This window comes from Arachis stenosperma, chromosome 9 (genome assembly GCF_014773155.1).
Source record: "Arachis stenosperma cultivar V10309 chromosome 9, arast.V10309.gnm1.PFL2, whole genome shotgun sequence".
Taxonomy (NCBI): Eukaryota; Viridiplantae; Streptophyta; class Magnoliopsida; order Fabales; family Fabaceae; genus Arachis; species Arachis stenosperma.
Genome location: NC_080385.1, coordinates 66,078,449 through 66,094,964, shown reverse-complemented (window position 1 = coordinate 66,094,964; position 16,516 = coordinate 66,078,449). Strand labels below are relative to the sequence as shown.

The window sequence follows — 16,516 nt, the reverse complement described above, 5'->3', positions numbered from 1 at the left end:
CAAGTCATTTTAAAAATTAGATCTTTTTATCTTTTATCTTATCTTTTTCAAAAATTTTATCTTTTTTTTTCAAAATTTGATTTCAAAATATCTTATCTAACTTCTTATCTTCTTATCTTTTTCAATTTTGATTTCAAATCTTTTTCAATCAACTAACTAACTTTTTGTTTGTTTCTTATCTTTTTCAAAACTACCTAACTACTTTTCCCTCTTCAATTTTCGAAAATACCTCTCTTTTTTTTTAAATTCTTTTTAATTAATTAATTGTTTTAAATTTTAATTTCAATTATATTTTATCTTTAATTTTTGAAAATTACTAACCCCTTTTTCAAAATTTTTTTTCGAAATCTCCCTTCTCTTTTCTTCTTCTATTTAATCATTTAATTACTAACACTTCTCTTCACCTCTCTCCATCTAATTATCCGAATCCCCTCTTCTACATTCTTCACCCTTTTCTTCTTCTACTAACATAAAGGAATCTCTATACTGTGACATAGAGGATTCCTCTTTCTTTTCTTGTTTTCTTTTCTTTCATATGAGCAGGAACAGGGAAAAAGGCACTCTTGTTGAAATTGATCCAGAACCTGAAAGGACTCTGAAGAGGAAATTAAGAGAAGCTAAATTAAATTATTCTAAAGGTAACCTTTCAGAAATTTTCGAATAAGAGAAGGAGATGGCAGCCGAAAATAATAATAATGCAAGGAGAATGCTTGGTGACTTCACAAAGCCAACGTCCAAATTTGATGGAAGAAGCATCTCCATTCCTGCCATTGGAGCCAACAACTTTGAGCTGAAACCTCAACTAGTTGCTTTAATGCAACAAAACTACAAGTTTTATGGACTTCCATCTGAAGATCCTTATCAGTTTTTAACTGAGTTCTTACAGATCTGTGAGACTGTAAAGACGAATGGAGTTGATCCTAAAGTCTACAGACTCATGCTTTTCCCCTTTGCTGTAAGAGACAGAGCTAGAATATGGTTGGATTCACAACCCAAGGATAGCCTGGACTCCTGGGATAAGCTGGTCACTGCCTTCTTGGATAAATTCTTTCCTCCTCAAAAGCTAAGCAAGCTGAGAGTGGATGTTCAAACCTTCAAACAAAAAGATGGTGAATCCCTCTATGAAGCTTGGGAAAGATACAAGCAGCTGACCAAAAGATGTCCATCTGACATGTTTTCAGAATGGACCATATTGGATATATTCTATTATGGTCTCTCTGAATTTTCGAAAATGTCATTGGACCATTCTGCAGGTGGATCTATTCACCTAAAGAAAATGCCTGAAGAGGCTCAAGAACTCATTGACATGGTTGCAAACAACCAATTCATGTACACTTCTGAGAGGAATTCCGTGAATAATGGGATACCTCAGAAGAAAGGAGTTCTTGAAATTGATGCACTGAATGCCATATTGGCTCAGAACAAAGTGTTGACTCAACAGGTCAACATGATCTCTCAAAATCTGAATGGATGGCAACATGCATCCAACAATACTAGAGAGGCAGCTTCTGAAGAAGCTTATGATCCTGAGAACCCTGCCATGGCAGAGGTTAATTACATGGGTGAACCTTATGGAAACACCTATAACTCATCATGGAGAAATCATCCAAATTTCTCATGGAAGGATCAACAAAAGCCTCAACAAGGCTTTAACAATGGTGGACGCAACAGGCTAAACAATAGCAAGCCATATCCATCATCTTCTCAGCAACAGACAGAGAATTCTGAACAAAACACCTCTAATTTAGCCAATCTAGTCTCTGATCTGTCAAAAGCCACTTTCAGTTTCATGAGTGAAACAAGATCCTTGATGCCAAGGCATCTTAGGCTAGTTTCACTAGCATTTTTTTTGTTAGTTTAGTTGTTTTATGCATTTTCTTGAGCTTAAAGTAACCAAGAATGGTTAAATGAACAACAAAGTAATGAATCATCCAAGCAATATAATTTTGATGCAAATTCCATGAGTTTTAGTTATATTACTTGAATGCTATGAATGGAAGATTTCTCATGAAATTTTGCAAGACTTTGATGCAATTGTTTGGATGATTTCAGGGAAGAAAAGGCTAGGCAAAGAAGCAACAAAATCAATAAAGGAAGCTTGAAGATCACATGTGCCAAGCATATAATGCTGTAACTGGCGTTTAACCTCCAGTTTAACCTTAAACTGGAAGTTAAACGCCAGAAAAAGGAAAGGCATCAAAGCTGAAAGTGGCGTTTAACCTTCAGTTTAAGGTTAAACTGAAGGTTAAACGCCAGAATCATGGAAGCTGAGAAAAGAGGAAACTGGCGTTTAACCTCCAGTTTGACCTTAAACTGAAGGTTAACGCCAGAATGAGAATGGCACCAAGGGAGTATTTCCACGTTTAACCTCCAGTTTGACCTCAAACTGGAGGTTAAACGTGTTCGAACCTCATTATGCACCAGGAAGCCATTTCCACGTTTAAGCTCCAGTTTGACCTCAAACTGGAGCTTAAACGTGTTCGACATTTTTGCTCCTCCAGGGTTGCCTTCTCATTTTCCACGTTTAACCTCCAGTTTGACCTCAAACTGGAGGTTAAACGTGTTCGACCCATTCACACTCTTGGGCTAGTTTCTTCATTTCCACGTTTAACCTCCAGTTTAACCTCAAACTGGAGGTTAAACGTGTTCGACTCAAATTGCTTCCAGGGGTTGCTTTCTTCAATTCCACGTTTAAGCTTTAGTTTAACCTTAAACTAAAGCTTAAATGTGTTCGACCTATACACAACCCATAGTTGCTTTCTTCCATTTCCACGTTTAAGTTTCAGTTTAACCTTAAACTGAAACTTAAACTTCAACTTAAAAAGCCACTTTTTGAAAGGGGTTCTGGGCCAAATATATTGAAGTTTAAGTTAGCATTTGAGCACAAATATTAACTTAAACATATTATGGTATGAAACCCAATGGAATATCATGGTTTATGGGATTGGGCCTGAAGAATTGATGAGTCTGGAACTTCAAATTGTTGAGTCTTGTGTCATTATGTGTTTATCACTAAGTTTGCTCAATGAATGTTACAGAATGGGATCACAGCCTCATCAGGATTATGGACCATAAACCCAAAGCAAAAGGAAATCAAGGAAAAGCCTCAAAGCCCAAGAAACACAACAGAAGCTCAATTTAGAAAGTGTATAAATAGGATAGAATTTAAGTTAGAGGGGACTTTTTGACACTTTGGAACTTTTGATCATCTTGCTATTTTTCATACTTTGTAATTGAATTCAGAGCTATGACTCACTAAACCCCTTTCATTGGGTTAGGGAGCTCTATTGTAATTCAATGAATCAATAATAGTTTTATCTTCTTCTTCAATCTTTTCTCTTGAATTTTGTTAGAAAGCTTCTCGATCTAATTCTATTGGGTAGTTGTCTTGGGAAAGAAACTACCCATAATTGGAATCCTTCGGAACCTTGGGAAAGGAATGATGGATTCATGCTAGAGAAGCTTTCTCACAGTGAATTGGATTGGGGTTTGGATGGATATTGTGACATGTAATCCTACCAAATTGTGGTTCATGAAACTGTGTGGTATAATCAGTGATCGAGCATCATCTCTTCTTATGAACATTTAAACCAAGGGATTCGGAATTTGTTTGTTTTTAGAGAGAATTGGTGAGCCAAGGAATTGGGATCCAATCATATAAGATTGCCAAGCAAGATTCAATGAATGCATTGGTTGAGGAAGAGATGAAAATGTTTTGATTCGGAGATTTCAATATCTCCTAACACCCAATGAACTTTCCATTTCTGATCTACACTTTCTATTTACATTCTGCAATTTCAATTCATGCAATCACCCCCAATTCCCTTTAATTTCAGCAATTTACTTTCTCGCACCTTAATTCTCGCAATTTAAGTTTATGCAATTTCAATTCCTTGCAATTTACGTTTCCTGCCACATTTACTTTATGCAATTCACATCCAAAAGTTGATTCCGCTCAACTAAACAAACTTCTAATTCGAATTGCTCATTCAACCAGTCCTTGTGGGATTCGACCTCACTCTATTGTGAGTTTTTACTTGACGATAACCGGTGCACTTGCCGGAAGGAATTTTGCCGTTCGTGTAATTTCCCAAAATCGTAGCATAACAAGTTTATGCACATCAATCCTCCATTAGAAATTTGGAGGCACAAGTGGGCCAGCTGAGTAAGAAAGTAATTGAAACTCCTCCTAGTATTCTCCCAAGTAATACAGAAGAGAATCCAAAAGGAGAGTGCAAGGCCATTGACATAGTCAATATGGCCGAATGCACAAGGGAGGAGGAGGACGAAAATCCTAGTGAGGAAGACCTCCTGGGACGTCCCTCAAGCAAGAAGGAGTTTCCTATTAAGGATCCAAAGGAATCTGAGGCTCATATAGAGACCATAGAGATTCCATTAAATCTCCTTCTGCCATTCATGAGCTCTGAAGACTATTCTTCCTCTGAAGAGGATGAAAATGTGACTGGAGAGCAAGTTGCTCAATATTTAGGAGCTATCATGAAGCTGAATGCCAAGTTATTTGGTAATGAGACTTGGGAGAGTGAACCTCCCTTGCTCATTACTGAACTAGATACTTGGATTCAGAAAATTCTACCTCAAAAGAAATAGGATCCTGGCAAGTTCTTAATACCTTGCACCATAGGCACCATGAGCTTTGAAAAAGCTCTACGTGATCTGGGGTCAGGGATAAATCTTATGCCACTCTCTGTAATGGAGAAGCTGGGGATCATTGAGGTACAACCTGCCTTGTTCTCATTACAATTGGCAGACAAGTCATTGAGACAAGCTTATGGAATAGTAGAGGACGTGTTAGTAAAGGTTGAAGGCCTTTACATCTCTACTGATTTCATAATCCTAGACACTAGTAAGGAAGAGGATGATTGCATCATCCTTGGAAGAGCTTTCCTAGCCACAGCAGGAGCTGTGATAGATGTCAACAGAGGAGAATTAGTCCTTCAATTGAATGGGGACTACCTTGTGTTTAAGGCACATGGCCGTCCCTCTATGATAAAAGAGAGTAAGCATGAAGAGCTTCTCTCAGTTCAGAGTCAAAAAGAGCCCACACAGTCAAACTCTAAGTTTGGTGTTGTGAGGCCACAACCAAACTCTAAGTTTGGTGTTAAGACCCCATATCCAAACTCTAAGTTTGGTGTTGGGACTATACAACATTGACCTGATCACCTTGTGGCTCCATGAGAGCCACTGTCAAGCTATTGACATTAAAGAAGCGCTTGTTGGGAGGCAACCCAATTTTATTTATCTAATTTTTATTTTATTGTTATTTTGTGTTTTATTAGGTACATGATCATGAGGAGTCACAAAAAAATCATAAAAATTAAAAACAGAATCAAAAACAGTAGAAGAAAAAAATTTTCACCCTGGAGGACGCACAGGTTGGCGTTCAACGTCAAAACAGAGCATCATTCTGGCGCTGAACGCCAGAAACAAGCAACATTCTGGCGCTGAACGCCAGGAATGTGCCCAGAGAAGAAAAGCTGGCGTTGAACGCCAGTAACAAGCATGAAACTGGCGTTCAACGCCAGAAACATGCTTTACATGGGCGTTGAACGCCCAGAATGTGCACCACTCGGCGTTTAAACGCCAGAATGGTGTGCAAAGGCATTTTACATGCCTATTTGGTGCAGGGATGGAATTCCTTGACACCTCAGGACCTGTGGACCCCACAGGATCACCTCAGGATCTGTGGACCCCACAGGATCCCCACCTACCATATTCCCACCTTACCTCCTAATCCTAGTTTTTGTGATTACTCTTCCCCATGTCACACTTCCCAACACTCTTCACCAATCACCTCAATTCCTCTTCCCAATCACCCCCTTCACCACTCACATCCATCCACTCTTCCCCATAAACCCCACCTACCTTCAAAAATTAAAAACCATTTTCCCACCCATTCCCACCCAAATTGGCCGAACATACACCCTCCCTCTCCCTATAAATACCCTTCCATTCTCCTTCATTTTCACACAACAAAAACCCCTCTTTTCCCACTTAGCCGAACCTCTATCTCTCCCTCTCTACCATATTCTCTTCTTTTTCTTCTTCTCTTCTTTCTTCTATTACTCGAGGGCGAGCAATCTTTTAAGTTTGGTGTGGTAAAAGCATAAGCTTTTTGTTTTTCCATTACCATCAATGGCACCTAAGGCCGGAGTATCCTCTAGAAAAGGAAAAGGGAAGACAAAAGCTTCCACCTCCGAGTCATGGGAGATGGAAAAATTCATCTCCAAGAGCCATCAAGACCACTTCTATGATGTTGTGGCAAAGAAGAAGGTGATCCCTGAGGTCCCTTTCAAGCTCAAGAAAAATGAGTATCCGGAGATCCGACATGAAATCCGAAGAAGAGGTTGGGAAGTCTTAACCAACACCATGCAACAAGTCGGAATCTTAATGGTTCAAGAGTTCTATGCCAATGCATGGATCACTAGGAACCATGATCAAAGTATGAACCCGAGTCCAAAGAATTATCTCACAATGGTTCGGGGGAAATACTTAGATTTTAGTCCGAAAAATGTGAGGTTGGCATTCCACTTGCCTATGATGCAAGGAGATGAACGCCCCTACACTAGAAGGGTCAACTTTGATCAAAGGTTGGACCAAGTCTTTATGGACATATGTGTGGAAGGAGCTCAATGGAAGAGAGACTCCAAAGGCAAGCCAGTCCAACTAAGAAGACTGGATCTCAAGCCTGTGGCTAGAGGATGGTTGGAGTTCATTCAACGCTCCATCATTCCTACTAGCAACCGATCTGAAGTTACTGTGGATCGGGCCATCATGATTCATGGCATCATGATTGGAGAGGAAGTAGAAGTTCATGAGGTCATCTCCAATGAAATCTACAAAATAGCTGACAAGCCTTCACCTATGGCACGGCTAGCTTTTCCTCACCTTATTTGCCATCTATGTTGCTCAGCTGGAGTTATCATAGAAGGAGACATCTCCATTGAAGAGGATAAGCCCATCAACAAGAAGCGGATGGAGCAAGCAAGAAAGACCCCTCACGGTTCTCAAGAGATGCATGAGGAAGCTCATCATCAAGAAATCCCTGAGATGCCTCAAGGGATGCACTTTCCTCCCAACAACTATTGGGAACAACTCAACACTTCCTTAGAAGATTTGAGCCACAATGTTGAACAACTAAGGGTGGAACATCATGAGCACTCCATCATTCTCCAAGAAATAAGAGAAGATCAAAGAGCAATGAGGGAGGAGCAACAAAGGCAAGGAAGGGACATAGAAGAGCTTAAGAACATCATTGGTCCTTCAAGAAGAAGACGCCACTAAAGGTAGATTCATTCATTGTTTTTTTTATTTTTTTTTATTTTCTGTTTTCGGTTTTTAATATTGTGTTTATCTATGTTTTGTGTCTTTATTTCATTATTATTAGTATGTAGTAACTATGTCTTAAAGCTATGAATAAATTCCATCAATCCTTCACCTCTCTTAAAAGAAAAATGTTTTAATTCAAAAGAACAAGAAGTACATGAATTTCGAATTTATCCTTGAATTTAATTTAATTATATTGATGTGGTGACAATACTTTTTGTTTTCTGAATGAATGCTTGAACAGTGCATAATTTTGATCTTGTTGTTTATGAATGTTAAAACTGTTGGCTCTTGAAAGAATGATGAACAAGGAGAAATGTTATTGACAATCTGAAAAATCATGAAATTGATTCTTGAAGCAAGAAAAAGCAGTGAAAAAGCAAAAGCTTGTGAAAAAAAAAAAGAAGTGGTGAAAAAAATAGAAAAAAATAGAAAAAAGCAAGCAGAAAAAGCCAATAGCCCTTAAAACCAAAAGGCAAGGGTAAAAAGGATCCAAGGCTTTGAGCATCAATGGATAGGAGGGCCCAAGGAAATAAAATCCAGGCCTAAGCGGCTAAACCAAGCTGTCCCTAACCATGTGCTTGTGTCATGAAGGTCCAAGTGAAAAGCTTGAGACTGAGTGGTTAAAGTCATGATCCAAAGCAAAAAGAGTGTGCTTAAGAGCTCTGGACACCTCTAACTGGGGACTCTAGCAAAGCTAAGTCACAATCTGAAAAGGTTCACCCAGTTATGTGTCTGTGGCATTTATGTATCCGGTGGTAATACTGGAAAACAAAGTGCTTAGGGCCACGGCCAAGACTCATAAGTAGCTGTGTTCAAGAATCAACATGCTTAACTAGGAAAGTCAATAACACTATCCGAAATTCTAAGTTCCTAGAGAAGCCAATCATTCAGAACTTCAAAGGAAAAAGTGAGATGCCAAAACTGTTCAGAAGCAAAAAGCTACAAGTCTCGCTCATCTAATTATAATTAATATTCATTGATATTCTGGAATTTATAGTATATTCTCTTCTTTTTATCCTATTTGATTTTCAGTTGCTTGGGGACAAGCAACAATTTAAGTTTGGTGTTGTGATGAGCGGATAATTTATACGCTTTTTGGCATTGTTTTTAGGAAGTTTTTAGTAAGTTTAAGCTACTTTTAGGGATGTTTTCATTAGTTTTTATGTTAAATTCACATTTCTGGACTTTACTATGAGTTTTTATGTTTTTCTGTAATTTCAGGTAATTTCTGGCTGAAATTGAGGGACTTGAGCAAAACTCTGAAAAAGGCTGACAAAAGGACTGCTGATGCTGTTGGAATCTGACCTCCCTGCACTCAAAATAGATTTTCTGGAGCTACAGAACTCCAAATGGACCGCTCGCATCGGCGTTGGAAAGTAGACATCCAGAGCTTTCCAGCAATATATAATAGTCCATACTTTATTCGGGAATTGACGACGTAACTTGGCGTTGAACGCCAAGTACATGCTGCTGTCTGGAGTTAAACGCCAGAAAAACGTCATGATCCGGAGTTGAACGCCCAAAACACGTCATAACTTGGAGTTCAACTCCAAGAAAAGCCTCAGCTCGTGGATTGATCAAGCTCAGCCCAAGCATACACCAAGTGGGCCCCGGAAGTAGATTTATGCATCAATTACTTACTCATGTAAACCCTAGGAGCTAGTTTATTATAAATAGAACATTTAACTATTGTATTAGAAGTCTTTCTTTTGACTGTTAGTCTTGGATCACTCGGTCTTGTGACCACATGGGGGCTGGCTATTCGGCCATGCCTGAACCTTTCACTTATGTATTTTCAACGGTGGAGTTTCTGCACACCATAGATTAAGGGTGTGGAGCTCTGCTGTACCTCAAGTTTCAATACAATTACTATTACTTTTTATTCAATTCTCTTTTATTCTTATTCCAAGATATACGTTGCACAACACTTTGATGAATGTGATGATCCGTGACACTCATCATCATTCTCACCTATGAACGCGCGTGATTGACAACCACTTCCGTTCTACCTTAGGCCGGACGCATATCTCTTAGATTCCCCAACAAAATCTTCGTGGTATAAGCTAGATAGATGGTGGCATTCATGAGGATCCGGAAAGTCTAACCTTGTCTGTGGTATTCCGAGTAGGATCCTGGGAATCCGGAAATTCTAACCTTGTCTGTGGTATTCCGAGTAGGATTCCGGTATTGAATGACTGTGACGAGCTTCAAACTCCTGAAGGCTGGGCGTTAGTGACAGACGCAAAAGAACAATGGATTCTATTCCAACCTGATTGAGAACCGACAGATGATTAGCCGTGCTGTGACAGAGCATTTGGACCATTTTCACTGAGAGGATGGGATGTAGCTATCAACCAAGGGTGATGCCTCCAGACGATTAGCCGTGCAGTGACAGCGCATAGGACCATTTTCCCGAGAGGATTGAAAGTAGCCATTGATGATGGTCATGCCCTACATACAGCTTGCCATGGAAATGAGTAAGAAGAACTGGATGAAAGCAATAAGAAAGTAGAGATTCAAGAGGAGCACAGCACCTCCATGCACTTATCTGAAACTCCCACTATTGATTTACATGAGTATTTCTATCTCTTTTATTTTCTTTTTATTATTAATTTTCAAAACCATAAACCTATTTAATCTGCCTAACTGAGATTTACAAGGTGACCATAGCTTGCTTCATACCAACAATCTCTGTGGGATCGACCCTTACTCACGTAAGGTTTATTACTTGGATGACCCAGTACACTTGCTGGTTAGTTGAACGGAGTTGTGAATTCAAATAGAGCCAATTATTAAATTTTATACAAGTACAAAGAGCATGGATCACAATTTCGTCCACCAGCCACCAACACCTTGTTCCAAGTGCTCTAAATTCACCCAACAACACTAACATAACCAATTTTACATATACATTAATCTAGGGTTCACAAAATTGATAAATCACAAGGGTTGGAGGGTTCCTTCCCTTACCCATAGAATTTGTTGATGAAACACATCAATAGCTCATACTAGAGCACCCCTAAACACCCAAAACCACAAGATTTTCTCAAAACCCAAACTACATTCAAAATGGAAGGGGAAAACAAAACTGGACAGAGAGCTTAGAAATGCTCACCACAATACCTAGATAGAATTGAAGAGCTCGTCGAGGGCGATACATGGCCGCAAATGGCTCATCAATCAGAGCTCCAGATCAAAAGATATGGAAGATTGAAGTTGGACAAGGGTTTGGAGCTCTCTCTCCTTCTCCCCCTTTGCCCTTTGCTTCAACGTGATTCCCCTTTTGTTTGGGGAAGAAGAGCCGAAGCTCTTCACTTAAATGGGTGTTGGGTTGGGCCTTGGGCCCAATATAGTCCTAATTCAACCGATTTGGCCCGTTCTTCCAAATCTTAGGCTAATTTTTTTAAAATTAGTGTCAAAATTCTTATTTTAATTAGTTCTATCTTGTTAAATTGTAAAATTCTATTTTCTAATTTCTTTAAATAATTTTATTCTTTTATTATTTACTAATTTTGCGAGTTTTTACAATCCGTCCAGAAAAGAGAAGTGTGTATGGGGTGAAAACCTAACCACGCGGTCTCACCAGAATGTTTAGAATTGTCATAAGAAAATACGTGTAAGGAAAATAATAGATTTCGACTGCAATGATCATCGTTCGTCTTATGAATCTTTTAAAAATCATAATAATTAATCATTCAAAGTTGATATTAACATCATACTTATAGGAACTCCAAATCCGATACCATTCCATAAGATTACAGTACATACCAAAGGAACAACGTAACCAAACTTACCACAGATTCATCCAATCACGGTCTCCAACCCAAACATAACTAAATCATGGCCTCCAGCCCAATACAAAGCCAAATCATGGCGTCTGGCCCAACATAAAGTCAAATCACGGACTCCGACCGAACAAAAAATCAAATCACGACCTCTATCCCAACACAAAATCAAATCACGGTCTCCAAACCAAAATACATCGCAATACATCCACCATAATCTGAAACAACCAGTCACAATCACAAGTAAAGAAATTCAAACACAATTAAGAGCAATTACAGCAAGTATGGCAATTAGTAGTTAAACAAAAATATTCATATAGGCAAACCAAATATAATATGCATACCCAAATAATGTCACAAAGATACATATGATGCATGTTTAATCCTAAACAGACTATGATGGCGTCGAAGGCGTTATTGACGATCACTTTTTCCATTAACGCTACAAGCTTGTCCCCATTCCACGTTAGTGGTCACGTTAATTAGCTTAACGTGACAACTAACATAGCTCCTTCTTGCTTCCTTTGTCCTGAAATCAAGCAATTAAAGTGCATCAAAGCTCTGTTCCAAGTCATGAGATTATGCATCATCAATTATATCATTCAATTCTTGCCTAATTCTCATGAAATCATGTAAAGTTCACAATGTTTGCTTGAATCAAGGTGTAAGTGTATTTTCATCCAAAACTTGCTTAATTACTAAGAAAATGCATAAAACTACCCTAAAACAGTAAAGAAAAGGTCAGTGAAACTAGCCAAGATGCCTTGGCATCACAACACCAAACTTAAAGCTTGCTTGTCCCTAAGCAAGTACTGAAACATAGGAAAAATGAATGAAAGAACAAGATAAACAATCCATTGTTATAGAAGTCAAGTTCTTGGTTTATAGGGTTTCATGTATAGCAACTTAGGTTCATTCCTTCACTGGTCTTCAGGTCCTTATACTGCCCTTGAATACTTGCTTGATTGCATCCTTTGAGACTTCTTATTTATTGATCCTCCCTTCTTTTCTAGGGTTTATTGCATTCTTTTTAGGCTAAGTGCTCTGTGAGAGGGCGACTCTTTAAGATAAGCTTTCAGCCAACACTCCCGAACCAGTTGGTTCAAGGTGCTAGGTGTTGAAACACCCCTAAGGACTTACTCCCTTAAGTCTCTTTCCCGCAGACGTGCACACCACAGGCACATGGTTTGTTATTTTTTTCTTTCTTGAGACCTTGGTGTCCAGCACCTCTTTGGATTACTAAGTGCTCTGTAGCAAAGGTTGCTCTTGATAGTGGACTTTCAGCTGATAATCCTGGGTTAGTTAACCCAAGTTACCAAGTGATAAGGCACCCCTGACAGCTTATTCATCCAAGCATATCCCTTGCACAGGAACACCACAGACACATGCCTCAATATTCAAACCCTTGGTGCCTAGCCTCATTTCTTATCACTTTTCTTTCCTTTTTATACTCTTATTATTCTTTCCCTTTTTCTTATTAGGATCTTGTTAATTGGTTAGTCTCAATAGGATGTGTTCCAAGCATGTGATTTAAAGCATATAATTGCCTAATTACCTTGTTGGTGAACCAACTTAGCTAATTAATTACTATACCACAAACTTAAGAACTCACTTCACAAGATAAACTCACTCTTGTTTTTCATAACATTTTCTTTTTAATTAACTTAAAAAGACAAGAATACATATAAGCAACATGAAAATGAAAACTAGGGACTTAGACCAACACACTTATATGTGACTAAGGAGAGAACAAGCAGAATATGGATATCCCTGAGAACAATATTCAATCATACTTTCAATTAAAGCACTACAACTCAGGGTATCTTGGCTAGTTTCACTAACCTTTTCTTTACTGTTTTAGGGTAGTTTCATGCATTTTCTTAGTAAATAGGCAAGTTTTAGATGAAAATACACTTACACATTGATTCAAGCAATTATTGTGAACTTTACATGATTTCATGAGGATTAGGCAGGAATTGTATGATAAAATTGATGATGCATAATCTCATGATTTGGAATAGAGCTTTGATGCACCTTAATTGCTTGATTTCAGGACAAAGGAAGCAAGAAGGAACCACGTTAGCAGCCATGTTAATCTAATTAACGTGACCACTAACGTGCAACGGGACAAGCCTATAGCGTTAATGGAAAAAGTGATCGCCAATAACACCTTCGAAGCCATCATAAGCCCACGTTAGTTGCCACGTTAACTACATTAACGTGGTAGCTAACGTAGAGGAGGAAGAGGAGCTCCAACGTTAGTGGTAAAAGTGGTTGCCACTAACGTTCCATAAAGGAACAATGAAGCCACGTTAAGAGTCACGTTAATCTAATTAACGTGAAATCTAACGTGGGATGAAGAACCAATCACCAACGTTAGTGACACTCACCTTTGTCACTAACGTTGGACCAACCCAAGAGTGTCCACGTTAGGGTCACGTTAAGACCACTAACGTGGGAGATAACATGGAGCTAAGCATGATAAGCCAACGTTAGTGACACTCACCTTTGTCACTAACGTTGGAGATGGCAATCACTACCACGTTAGTAGCCACGTTAATCTAATTAACGTGAGCTCTAACATGGGAGGGATGGGCGTTTGGAGCGTTAGTGACAAAGGTAAGTGTCACTAACGCTCTCGAATCTTAGGCATGCCCACGTTAGGAGTCACGTTAGTTATACTAATGTGAACTCTAACGTAGAGAAGGGGGCACAGGGCAACGTTATTGGAAAATGTGATTCCCAATAACGTTTGCGAAGGACCAAGAGGCAACGTTAGTGGTCACGTTAGTACCACTAACGTTGAAGTTAACGTTGATCATTTTGGGTTGGAATGTTAGTGGAAAAGGTGATTGTCACTAATGTTCTCGAACCCACATTTTCACTTAACGTTAACGACACTAACGTCCTAACTAACGCCCATGCCTAACTCACACTTTTTCTACAAACAAAGCTGAGCCCACTGAAGATTGTAACTGCTTGAACTTAAGATCAAAGGCCCATATCCAAGACTTGGAGAATTCACTAGAAGATCAAGAAGAGTAGTATATATAGGAGTAGTTTTGAACTATTGGGGAGCTTTTTGCACTTTTGGAGAATTACACTCTGTATATTTACTTTCTGCATGTATTCTGTTCTACCCTTTTCCATTTCCATTTCCAGAGCTATGAACAACTAAACCCTTTTCATTGGGTTAGGGAGCTCTGTTGTAATTTGATGGATCAATTATAGGTTTCATTCTTCTTCCTCTTTCTTTTCTCTTGATTTACTAGAAAGCTTTCGATCTTAATCTAATTGGTTAGTTGTCTTGGAAAAGAACCTCTCCAAAATTAAATCTCCTTTGAGCCTTGGAATAGGGATGAGGAGATCATGCTAGAAATGCTTTCTCATGTTGGACCAAATTGGGGTTTGGGCGGATATAGTGACATGTAATCCTCCCAACACTTTGATTTGGAAATACATGTGGTATAATTAGTGACCAAACTTCATCTCTTCCGATGAGCAATTAAATCAATGAATTGGGAAATTGTTCAAGCTTAGAGAGATTAGATTGCCAAGGAATTGGGATCCAATCACTTAAGATTTCCAAGGAGATCAATGAATGCATTGATTGAGGAAGAGATGAGAATGAACTTGATCCGGAGAATGCAACATCTCCTAAGCCCAATGAATCCCCATCTCTGATCTTACCTATTCTCTTTACTTTCTGCCATTTATTTCCATGTTCAACTTCCCAAATCCCCATTTAAAATTCTGCACTTTATTTTCTGCAATTTACTTTCCCTCCATTTAATTTCCTCCAAATCTCAACTACATTCTGTTTAGCTCAACTAGCACACTCTTCTAACTAAAGTTGCTTGACCAATCAATCCCTGTGGGATTCGACCTCACTCTATTGTGAGTTTTTACTTGACGACAATTCGGTATACTTACCGAAGGGAAATTTATTGAGAGACAGGTTTTTATGCATCAATTTTATGGCGCCATTGCCGGGGATTGATTTTGTATCGACAATGATTAAGTTGGAAGTTGACTAGATTGAGCATTTTCTTTTTATTGTTTAATTTGCCTAGTCATTTACTCTTAGTTTCAATTAATCTTCTTCCTCATCCCCTCTCCCCTCGTTGTTTTCTTTTTCTTTGGAATTACTTACAATTCTTCTCACTAACCCACTAACTGTTTGATAATTTGCACCACTCACACTAACAATCACTCTAACAAGAATAATCACTTCGTTTGTTTTCTTGCTGTGTGCTCTGTTAGTTGTATGACAGGGAGACGAAGCAGAGCTTCAACTTCCTTTGATTATGAACCTGAGAGGACCCTCCGTAGATTGAGGAGGGAAGCAAGAAGAAAAAGAGTTGTTGGTGTTGAGGAAGAGGAAAAGTACTTTGAAACAAACATGGAGGAGAACATGGAAAACAACCATGAAGAAGAAGCTCACAACCATGCCAGAGAAGGCCCTGTGAATCATGTTGGGCAGGAAAGAAAAGTATTAGGCTCTTACATCAATCCAAACCCAAAAAATTATGGAAGTAGCATCCAAAAGCCTACCATACATGCCAACAACTTTGAATTAAAACCCCAGCTCATCACCTTTGTTCAGAATAATTGCTCATTTGGAGGAAGTGCCCAAGAAGACCCCAATCAATATCTAACCACCTTCCTAAGAATATGTGACACCGTGAAGTCTAATGGTGTTTATCCGGATGTCTATAGATTGTTTTTGTTCCTATTCTCACTCAGGGATAAAGCATCTAAGTGGCTGGAGTCCTTCTCGAAGGAGAGCTTAACGAATTGGGAAGACGTGGTAAAAAAATTTTTGGCAAGATTCTACCCTCCTCAAAGAATCAACAGGCTTAGAGCTGAGGTACAAACTTTTAGGCAATAAGATGGTGAAACTCTCTATGAGGCATGGGAGAGGTTTAAGGACTTAACAAGAAGATGTCCACGAGACATATTCAATGAATAGGTTCAACTACACATCTTCTATGAAGGTCTTTCTTTTGAGTCAAAGAAGGTTGTAGACCATTCATCAGGGGGCTCTCTAAACAAGAAGAAAACCATTGAAGAAGCCATAGATGTCATTGAGACTGTCGCTGAGAATGATTACTTCTATGCTTCTAAAAGAACCAACACTCGAGGAGTAATGGAGCTGAACCACATGGATGCATTGCTGGCTCAAAACAAGATGATCACCAAGCAGCTAGCAGATCTTACTAAGAAGGTGGAAGAAAACCAAGTCATAGCAGTCATCACCTCATCACCAGCTCAATAAGGAGTGAATGTAGAAGAAGAGGGTGACTGGAAACAAGCCAACTATGTTAGAAACTCACCCAGACAGACCCATGATCCATACTCCAAAACTTATAATTCTGGTTGGA

At 38.9% G+C, this 16,516-nt stretch overlaps 1 non-coding gene across 1 annotated transcript; it reads right to left on the bottom strand.

The window, feature by feature from the left end:
* Positions 1-15,987: 15,987 nt before the first annotated feature.
* On the bottom strand, positions 15,988-16,094 carry LOC130952286 (small nucleolar RNA R71). Its single transcript, XR_009074467.1, has one exon. It is a non-coding gene; the product is annotated as a small nucleolar RNA R71 (small nucleolar RNA).
* Positions 16,095-16,516: the final 422 nt, after the last annotated feature.